Genomic DNA, 11,050 nt, shown 5'->3' on the forward strand with positions numbered 1-11,050 from the left:
CCCTGTCCCATGTGTCAATAGTGTGTTTAGTTGTCGGGGGCAGAGACAGAAGGCGCGGGCGTTTAGAGCGGGGTAGCCACAAAAGTTGGTCGACGGTGAGAGGAGAAATAATACTGTTTTCTTGAGCAGTCCAGGTTGGAGGGCGAATGGGCGACAAAAGGGAGAGTTTGTGCTAGAATACAACCCTCGTGATAGGATTCTATATGGGGGACACCTAGGCCACCCTGCAGACGAGGCACAAAACGGGTACGATTCGCCACTCTGGACCTACTTCTGATTCACGTGAAGGAAACAAAAAACTTCTGAATAGAACATAAGCGCCTCCGCGGGGGTTTAACTGGGACCGTCCTAAGCACATAGAGCAGTTTCGGGAGGGCTGTCATTTTTAAGGCATTTACCCTGCCCAACCAAGAGAGCTCATAGCCCCGCCACCTATTGATGTCCCGCCTCACAGAGTCCCAAACCCTCACTATGTTGAGGGTGTTTATGTCGCAAAGCGACTTGGGTAAACGAATACCCAGATAGGAGAGATGGGACGACCTCCACTCAAACCTGTATACAGAGGAGAGACGGGCCTGGCAACCCGGGTCCAGATGAAGACACATCGCCTGCGTCTTAGATATGTTAATAGAATGATAGGAGACAGCAGAATAACGAGAAAATTGAGCGAAAAGAGCGGGGAGGGATCGCTCCGGAGAGGTGACCGACGTCAAAATGTCATCCGTGAATAACCCAAGCTTGCTAGTGTCGCCATTGGGTAAGGGAAAACCAGAAATCAGAGGATCCGAGCGTATGTTGGCTGCTAAGGGTTCGAGTGCGAGCGTATAGAGTAGGGGGGATAAGGGGCAGCCCTGACGGGTGCCGTTCGTAATAGAGAACGGGGAGGAGAGAAAACCCATCATTGAAATGCAAACGGTGGGAGACGCGTAGAGTGCCAGGACCGCCTGTATAACGGGGGGGGGGATTAAATTTGTGGAGAACTCTCGACAAAAACACCCAGTGGAGTCTGTCGAACGCCTTTTCGGCGTCGAAAGAAATGAAAAGGCTGGGGCGTTTGTGTTTGGCTGCGTCCCAAAGGGAATTCAAAAACTTGCGGGTATTGTCGGAGGGCTGGCGACCCAAGACAAATCCGACCTGATCAGGGTGTAGAAGGGAGTGTAAGAGCGGGGCTAGTCTGTTTGCCAATATTTTCGCATAAATTTTAAGGTCGGTGTTGAGGAGAGAAATGGGACGGAAGTTGGGGCATACCGTGGGTGGCTTACCAGGTTTAGGCAAGGTGACTACATGCGCTCTAAGATTCTCAGGGGGGACGGTACCGGACGACATAAAGGAGCGGAAAAGAGAAAGCAGATGAGGCCCTAAAGTAGGTAAGAAAGAGCGGTAATATGCGGCAGTGAATCCATCCGGACCCGGGGCCGAGCCCTTTTTAAGCTGACATACAGCTCTCTCGATCTCCCTCAACTCTATAGGCGCGGCAAGGGACTCAGAAAGCTCAAATGTGAGGGTGGGTAAGTGTGTGGACTCTAAATAAGTGTTAATGTCTGCGAGTGAGGGTTGAGACATGGTGGTGTCGTGATGCAGGTTATATAATTTGGAGTAATAGGCAGCGAAAGCCTCAACCATCTGCGAAGGGTTGCGAATCTCACGACCCCCACTGTCAATGATGTGAGAGGGACGGGATAAAGATACTATATGTTTAAGTTTTCTAGCCAAAAGAGAGTCGGCTTTATTGCCTTTCACGTAGAACTTTTGTTTTAACTTCAGCAACATGTATGCTGTGGAGCGTGCATTAATTTCCGATAATTGGGTTTTAATGTGTTTAATTTTGCGCAAAAGGGAGTCAGTCGGGTGGCGTTTATGGAGAGTCGCAAAGTTGCAGGAGCAGGGAGGTTTTTTTTTATCTGCAAGATATTGTTTCTTAAGGTGGGAGGCTAAACTGATCAGCCGGCCACGTATAACTGCCTTATGTGCATTCCATACCGTCTCTGCAGAGAGGTCAGGAGAGGTGTTGTCTTGAAAGTAATCAGTGAGATGCACCTGAATTTGTTCCTTATGGGTGGGATTTAACAACAGGCTGTCATTAAGGCGCCAACTGCCTCTGCCCGAGATGGGATAAGAAAGTGCAAGGGTAAGTATAACCGGGGCGTGGTCGGACCAGGATATGGACCCTATGGAGCACGACTTGGTCGAATTGAAGAGTGAATATATCCAGAAAAAAGTAGTCTATATGGGAGTATGATGTATGTGGTGCGGAAAAATACGTGTAATCACGTTCGGAGGGGTGCAGGACCCTCCAGGCATCAAAAAGTTGATTTGAGTGTAGCAAAGAGGACAGCGTGGAGCCAAGCGTGTGTGTGCGAGAAGTGTGTGTGGAGGGTCTATGAGTGGAGCTGTCCAGTTGGGGGTAAAGAGCCGCATTCAAGTCGCCACATAAGATGACCTGACCCTGCCTTAGGGTATCCAATTTAGATAAAAACGAACTGAAGAATTGAGTTTGGGAGGTGTTGGGGGCATAAAAAGAGGCTATAGTGTATCGGACGGAGTTAATGTCACACACCAAGATGAGGTAGCGTCCCTGCGGATCAGGGCATTTACGTATCAAGGAAAATGAAAAGGTATTAGAAAAAAGGAGCGAAACTCCCGCTCTTTTAGAGGTAGCCATGGAGTGATACCGCCAGGGAAAGCGTTTGGAAAATAAATTAATCGTACTAGACTTTTTAAAGTGAGTCTCTTGAATACAAACAATGTTAGCTTTGTGCAACTTGACTTCAGACCACAGGGAGTTTCGTTTCTGAGGAGTATTAAGGCCCTTGGCGTTGATGGACAATAAGACTAATTCAGCCATCGGTAAAAAATAATAAAAAAAGGAAGATATAAGGTAGGACCCGCAGGGGAGCCAAACCCCCAGAGTGGAGCGAGTGGAGACAGCATATGGGCGACCACACCCGGCCAAGCAGGACCCGACAATGTGAAGATGTAATATGGTGCAGAGGAGAAGCATCACTGATTACAAACAAAAAGAAAAAAACATACAGTAAACAATAAGAATGTAGAACCAGGGCAAGATGCCCAAACATGATGTATAAAAAGTGTGCTAAAGATGTAAATAGCACGTGGGGGGTGGAGAAGTGCAAGTGAGAGAGGCTCATCCGGCGGGAGGCCGCGCAGCCAAAAGCGATCTGACATCACGTGGCCGTAGATGAGAACCTGATAAAAATATGTGCATGAAAAATGAAAAAGAAAAAAAGATAAAATACAGGAAAAAGAAAGGCCGTGTATGTAAAAAGGGCGTGCGAAAAATAAAAGGTATGAAAAACCCTCGTAACGGACGAAATATAGTCGACCCGCTCCAAACCCTGACAACGGCTGGAAGCCCACCAAATGAAAATCAACGGGTTACCGTCCTGGAAAATAGTGCAGGCCTTCAGGTTTTCGTGGACCAGTCCCTCTTCCACTTTTTCTGCGGGGAAACTTTGTCTTTCGCGACGGCAGGTGGCAGCGGTGCAGGATCAGCAGCCGGGTCGATTCCCCATTTGTGTAGGAGAGCCATGCCGTCCTCCGGGGTGAGGATGGAAGACACGGAGCCATCTCTGACGACGATGAGTCGAATGGGGTAACCCCATCTGTAGGAGATTTGATGCGACCTCAGGAGGCTCGTCACCGGAGCGAAGGAGCGGCGACGCTGAAGGGTAAGTTGAGAGAGGTCAGTTAAAAGCATGATGTTCTGAAAACGAGGAGGGAGATCCGGTTTGCGCCTGGCCGCTTGCATTATCTTTTCCTTAACATCATAAAAAAGCACCCTAGTCAGAACGTCCCTAGGGGGTTTTAAGGATAGCGCCTTGGGCCTCGCAGCACGGTGCAATCTGTCTAGACGGATATCAACGTTATTACCTCCGCCCAGGAGATGCTTGAAGAGGTCAATCACGAAATCTTGCAGGGCCTCTTGGCCTATTTCCTCTGGAATGCCCCGCAGGCGTATGTTGCTTCGTCGGGAGCGGTCCTCCAGATCCATCACCTTCGCCCGGAGATGCGCTACCTCCGATTTAAGTGCAGTGTGGTCATCTGCGATGGTGTTGTGTGCATCAGCGAACTCTTCCATACGTCTTTCTAGATGGTCCGTGCGGTCTCCCAGGCCATCCAGGTCGCGACGTATAGAATTAGCGATATCCTGGAAGTCTTGATGGAGTTGTTCCCGCATTTCGCGTAAAAGCGACTTCATAGTGTGTGAGGTGAGTGCGTGTGTGTCTTGACCCAGGTCGTCTTGTTGGGTATCGGATGGTGAGGGAGGTCTGGAGCGGGAAGTCAAGGCAGGGCCTGTAGAAGCATCTGAGTCCTCCTCTTGGTCACGAGTTGGCCCGACGTGCGAGATGAGTGTTTTTTCCGGCCTTTCGGTTCAAAAAAGCTCGGCATTTTCGCAGATTTTTTCGTGCGATGCCCCGACATGTATGAGGAACCGTCAGGATGAGGCAAAACGGTGAAGACAGCCACCGATGGATGTTCTGGTTCTGGGTTCTAGGTCCTGTAATGTACATTAGTTCTGGATTTTCTTTTTGATCGTTTTTCATAATCCTCAGGTTTTATCCCCAAGTCTCAGAATTTCTTTGCTAAGACGTACACAGAAACCAGTAAAGACGCCCTTGGGGACTTCCAGAAAGACCAGCAGCGGCAGGAAGCCCAGAGGCAGGAGCAGACCCTGGCCACCAAACTCCAGAATGGACAACAGCAGCCGCAGAACGAGCGCGAGAAACAGGTGAGAGCCTCACACCGAGCACGAGAAACAGGGGAGAGCCTCCCACCGAGCGCGAGAAACGGACGAGAGCCGCAGGCCGAGTGCGAGAAATGGGCGAGAGACTCACACCGAGCGCGAGAAACGGGCGAGAGCCGAAGACCGAGCGCGAGAAATGGACGAGAGCCTCCCACCAAGCGCGAGAAACGGGCGAGAACCTCCCACTGAGCCTGAGCCTCCCACCGAGCGTGAGAAACGGGCGAGAGCCTCCCACCGATCGCGAGAAACGGGCGAGAGCCTCCCACTGAGTGTGAGCCTCCCACTGAGCGCGAGAAACGGGCGAGAGCCTCCCACCGAGCGCGAGCCTGCCACCGAGCGCGAGAAACGGGCGAGAGCCTCCAACCGAGTGCGAGAAACGCGTGAGAGCCTCCCACCGAGCGCGAGAAACGGGGCGAGAGCCTCCCACCGAGCGCGAGAAACGGGGCGAGAGCCTCCCACCGAGTGCGAGAAACGGGCGAGAGCCTCCCACCGAGTGCGAGAAACGGGTGAGAGCCTCACACCGAGCGCGAGCCGCAGACCAAGCGCGAGGAATGGGGGAGAGCCTCCCGCCCAGTTAATATTCTGATTAACCCCAAAACATCAGTCGCCCTGCCAGAGATTCACTAAGATTTCCAGCCTCTGACGGGTGTCGTTGTAAAACCATACGTAATATTTCAGCTTCTCAGGTCCAAATACCGGACGCCACTTCCAGCCTTGTCTAAAGAGCCGGCGCTCTACTTCTCCCAAACTCCCTTTGAATCCCAGATGTCTCCTTACTACATGGATGAGGAAAACCCAAACAAGTATTTCATCTCAGGTAACGACGCCGTGCATTCCATGGACTCCGTGTATACGGGGAGCAGGGCCGCCATTAGGTTCCACGTTAGCTAAGGAACGATAGTTGGGACTCGGGTCCCACGGGGTGTCTCGCCGTCGCCGGTTAGCTTCTGGGCTGTAGCCAAAGTTCCTTCCTTGGCAGGAGGCCATCGGGCTAGTAGGTGCTTCTCATGCTATCTGCTCTTCTTCCAGGTTACATGGGATACGTTCCTCGGTCCCGATTCCTCATTGGAACCTGGTATCCGGTCACCACCAACAGAGCCATGGTGGAGTTTGAACGAATGAACTCGAAGAAGGATATAAGACCGTCTGCCAGCCAAGAGCCCCACAAGAATGGGCTGCAGCCAGACCAGAGCCACATCTACTTGGAGGAGCTGGGCTTACTTCCTCGTTACACCGGATACGTGCCAGGTCAGGGCCTTTTTCTTTTTATCTAAAGAGTTTTGACAAAAAGAATACATGGATATGGCTGTTGTTTTCATGTACACCACCGTTCACCAAACAGAACTGTTTTTATGGAAAACAAGGAAATTTCTGGCTGTAATTACAAAAAGGTTTTCTAACCATCAATTAGCCTTTTATACTTAAACTTGGATCAGTGAACACATCGTGCCATTGGAACACAGGAGTGATGGGAGTGATAAAGGGCCGTTGGAACACAGGAGTGATGGGAGTGATAAAGGGCCATTGGAACACAGGAGTGATGGGAGTGATAAAGGGCCATTGGAACACAGGAGTGATGGGAGTGATAAAGGGCCATTGGGACACAGGAGTGATGGGAGTGATAAAGGGCCATTGGAACACAGGAGTGATGGGAATGATAAAGGGCCGTTGGAACACAGGAGTGATGGGAGTGATAAAGGGCCATTGTAACACAGGAGTGATGGGAGTGATAAAGGGACATTGGAACACAGGAGTGATAAAGGGTCATTGGAACCCAGGAGTGATAGGAGTGATGGGAGTGATAAAGGGCCATTGGGACACCCTAGCAGTTACCATTCATCCCAGTGATACCATTCAGGGAACTCACACTCTACAAGCAATAATGATACGTGTAACGGTAATCAGGTCGATCGTAGGGTCCCTGGCTGTTGTTGCCGGATTGCTTTTGGCTATAAATGGTTAACCAAAGGTTCTCAAAGTAAAATATAGCTCCTCCAAAGAAGGTTTCCTAGAACCAAGTCATAAAAACCTAGAACCTCTTGCTGTAAAGACTCAAACCTTAATCAGTCATTGGTCTCCTCTGGGAATAAACATAGAAGCATGAATTGAGTTGCCTGCTCTCATCTCCGACCAATAGGAGTTGAGTCATTAAACATGAGTGCTTGTCTTATATCCCCTCCTCAGGTTACAAGTTCCAGTTTGGGCACACCTATGGGCAACTTACCCAAGATGCCCTGGGGCAGAGTACTCTGCAGAAGCAAGTTCTGGACTAGAAGCCAGAAGACATCTCCAGTTGTGACTATAATTCCCTCTTCAGAAACACAATTCAGTGTCCAAGACAGGAACGTTCCAGGGAATGAATAACTTCTTCCTTCTATCAAATCCACGTTTCAAGGAGAATCTTAAATTAATTTCTAATTTAGTTCCCTTCCCCCACTTTTCTGTTTCTATGTACATTGCGCAAGTAAAAGTCCTGATCAGGGTTCCCAGCAAACATTCTCCTTTCTTCATCTCATCTGAGCGGGACCTTTGCTCATGGACTGGTTAACTCACCTGTGGTCAAGTGAGGACACCCGGTCTTATCTGCTTCACGGTGCTACGGAATCCGGTGCTTCCAATTGGTGCTTTTGCCCCCAGTATATTATGGTTGATACTCCTACTTGAATGCAGGTGACTCAATTAAGTGCATCTTCAAATAAAGTCAAGCTTTCCATGATGACAGGCATTTAATGGTTATACATTTGATGAGACGCTACATAGAATATACGTGATAAGCTATTAAAGGGTTAACATTTAAAGAGTCCCAGGGGCAACTCACTTAGAACGTTCCCCCGGTGTGGCTTTGTCTGTTTACCCCCTTGGGGGTTAAATGTTGAAATGATGCTAGTGCAAAGTTTGGAAAGTGGTTTTGTCACCATAGCAACCAATGTAACGTCAGCTACAGTGATTATTATTATTTATTTTATATAGAGCCATCAAACTCCGTAGCGCTGTACAAAGGGATGAGACAGAATCACTTCTTATACATGACTCGCTCTGTTCAATAAGGATAAAAGCCATAATCTCACCAAATGACGATGATTTGGTTCTTGTTTCACCTGGTGAGGTTCGGTAACCTCTGGATCTAGATCTGTGAATGTACATGAAGTATTTTTGTGCGAAAAAGCAATAAAATGCATAAAAAAGATAAAAAAAAAAAAAATTAAACAAGAGCAAATTTCACAGAGACAATGACCACACTGATTGCAATAAATTAGGGCTGCAACTAACGATTATTTTAATAATCGATTAGTTGGCCGATTATTTTTTCGATTAATCGATTAATCGGATAAAAAAAAAACAATATGCAAACTTTTCGTTTATTTAAAATTTAATGAACTGGATGTTAAAAAAACAACTTAAAATTTACATTAACATTCTTATTTTGTTACGAGAACCCAAACACAATATTTATCAAACTAGTTTTAATACCTAAACCACGCACTTTGCACCCTGCACTTTGCACCCTGCACTTTGCACCCAGCCCTGGCACTTTGCACTGTGCCCCAGCACTTTGCACTGTGCCCCTGCACCCAGTCTCCAACTCTGCCCTGCCCCCACACTCTGCCCTGCACCCAGCTCTGCACCCACACTCACACCCTGCCCTGCCCTGCATCCCCCCGCACCCCCACTCTGCCCTGCATCCCCCCCACCCCCACTCTGCCCTGCACCCACACTCACACCCTGCATCCCCACCCCCACTCTGCCCTGCACCCAGTCTCCTGCCCTTCCCCCCCACCCAGCCCTGCACCCACACTCACACCCTGCCCTGCATCCCCACCCCCACTCTGCCCTGCACCCAGTCTCCTACCCTGGCCTGCCCCCCCACCCCCACTCTGCCCTGCACCCACACCCTGCATCCCCTGAAACCCCACCCCCACCCCGCTGTGGACCCCCACCTCCACTCTGCCGTGGACCCCCACCTCCACTCTGCCGTGCACCCCCACTCTGCCGTGCACCCACACATTCGCACATAGACAAAGAATACTTACCTCCACTACGGACTCGTTCCACTTCCAACCTTCAAGTTTAAAACTTTATTGAACTCTTGATTGAAGCGCGTCACATCCGTCACGTAGCTAAAAGAAGGCGGAGACTGCAGAGCGTGTAGCAGAAGCGGGGAACGCTTGCGGAGGTAAGTAAAAGGAGCCGAGTGCTCCAACAACGAATCGATCACTCGATTAATCGATAACGGAAATCGTCGACGATTTCCGTTATCGATTATTATCGATTTTATCGATTCGTTGTTTCAGCCCTACAATAAATGACCTTTTAGAATTGCGTCTCGAGTCCAAGTATTGATTATTTAGTAAGAGTCTTGTTATCGGACCACTAGGGGGCAGCGCACTACGCTTTACATCTAGGGGGGGCGATGCCTAGAAGTCCCTGAGATGTAAATCCAGCCCTGACTCTGAAAGTAATAATCCGACAACACGAAGAAATGAGCCACAAATCAGCAATTCTAATCAGCACCTTTTTTTATTAATATGCATAATAAATAAACAAACCAATAAATATACATATATATGGCCGAGTACACCGAGAGAGAGAGAGAGAGAGAGGGCGCGGACATAACAGACAAGGCTTATTTCCAGCAAGAGCAAATGGAGTTTAAAAACGATACCCCTTAACAGTCTGTGGGGGGGGCTCTGTGGTGCTAGAACCTAGGCAACAGCGGGAGATTCTTCTAAGGAAATGATAAAGGCAGGAAGGAAGGGGGCAAAATAGTAAAATACTATCTGTTCTAATCATAAATAAATAAAATACCCATTCAAGCGGCTGCTTTTATTTATGTGCAGTTCCAACTACTGGCCATTAGGGGGAGCCTGGTGAATAAGGTGGCAGAAATACCTTGCAGATTGGTTTGAGTGCATTTGTATTGTATATTTAGTAAAGTGTTAATATTGTCGGGAGGTTAATTACAGCAGATGGTAACAGTGTATCGAACGTGCCACAAAATGACGTATTAGAAGAATTCTAAAAAAAAATAAAAAATAACTTTTACAGCGGGGCAGATTTTCCGCTACGCAGCCCCGCATTGAAACGATGGGATGGGATGGCGTGCATATCGGTCGCTTTGCGTTACCTGCCGGGTTTTGATCTATACGTTGGCTTGCAAGTCGCATGCATTTCTTGTTCTACATACCCCGCCAAATATGGTTAAACACTGTTTAGTTCACAGAGTCCCTTTAAGGATTTTTTTCCTAAACAGATTTAAATTCATAGATTATTTATTAAATACATTTAAATACTAACTTCCTGACTTTGTCTTCGGCTGAGCTCGGCGTTCATTGATTTCCAGCGAGGCGAGACGTGCCGGCTTTTCCTTCTATTATAAGCCGCGTGTCCTTTCATTTATACACAGAATATACATCAAGGACAGCAGCGGAGAAAAAAAAGTCCCCGGCCGGCGCACAAACTGCCCCGTCGCTATATTCTCAGAATATATAGGGGACGCCGCTAAACATCCATGGAAATGTGCTTATTTCCCTTCGGGATATCAAGATTATTTTTTCCTCCCCAATACCCAAACTTACCCAACTTAAAGAGAGCAAAGTGGTCTCTTCAGCTCGTCGGTCTGCTTCTCGTGTCATTTGTACCGATTTTTAACAAGCAAGACGTGGCCCAAAACAAAAAATAATCGAAGCACCTGGATAAGCAGTGCCTGCGTTCCCTCCGTAGACTCAAAAGGAATAAAAAAGAATGTGAGATGCACTTTAACATAACGTAATGTATCTATTCTGTTATCCGCGAGATGAGACTTGTGCTGTATAAGACATTCTTACTGCCCCATCACAGGGTTAAATCCCCCGTCGCCCTGAGATATCTGTGATAATAGCTTTACGGAGGGACCTGCGCGGCTGGAAACAAGCTCTAGCGCTAGAAGCTCACGCGCCGTCCGCTAAAACAATGCGGGGAGAAAACACGAAGGCGCTTCCAACTTCCTGCTCGGGCTGATGCAGGGAGAGAGAACAGGAAGCAACTTACAACTTCCTGCTTGGGCTGATGCAGGGAGAGAACAGGAAGCTGCTTACAACTTCCTGTTTGGGCTGACACAGCGAGAACAGGAAACGGCTTACAACTTCCTGCTTGGGTTGATGCAGGGGGAGAACAGGAAGTGGCTTACAACTTCCTGCTTGGGCTGACAGAGGATCCCGATGCTGCACTGAGGGATTATGGGAAACAGAGGGGAATTTGCATAAAATGTTCTAGTTATGCATTTGGTGGATATCAGAACCGGAAAAT

This window comes from Sceloporus occidentalis, unplaced genomic scaffold (genome assembly GCF_023333645.1).
Source record: "Sceloporus occidentalis isolate IW3139 unplaced genomic scaffold, rSceOcc1.0.p SCAF_232, whole genome shotgun sequence".
Classification (NCBI taxonomy): domain Eukaryota; kingdom Metazoa; phylum Chordata; class Lepidosauria; order Squamata; family Phrynosomatidae; genus Sceloporus; species Sceloporus occidentalis.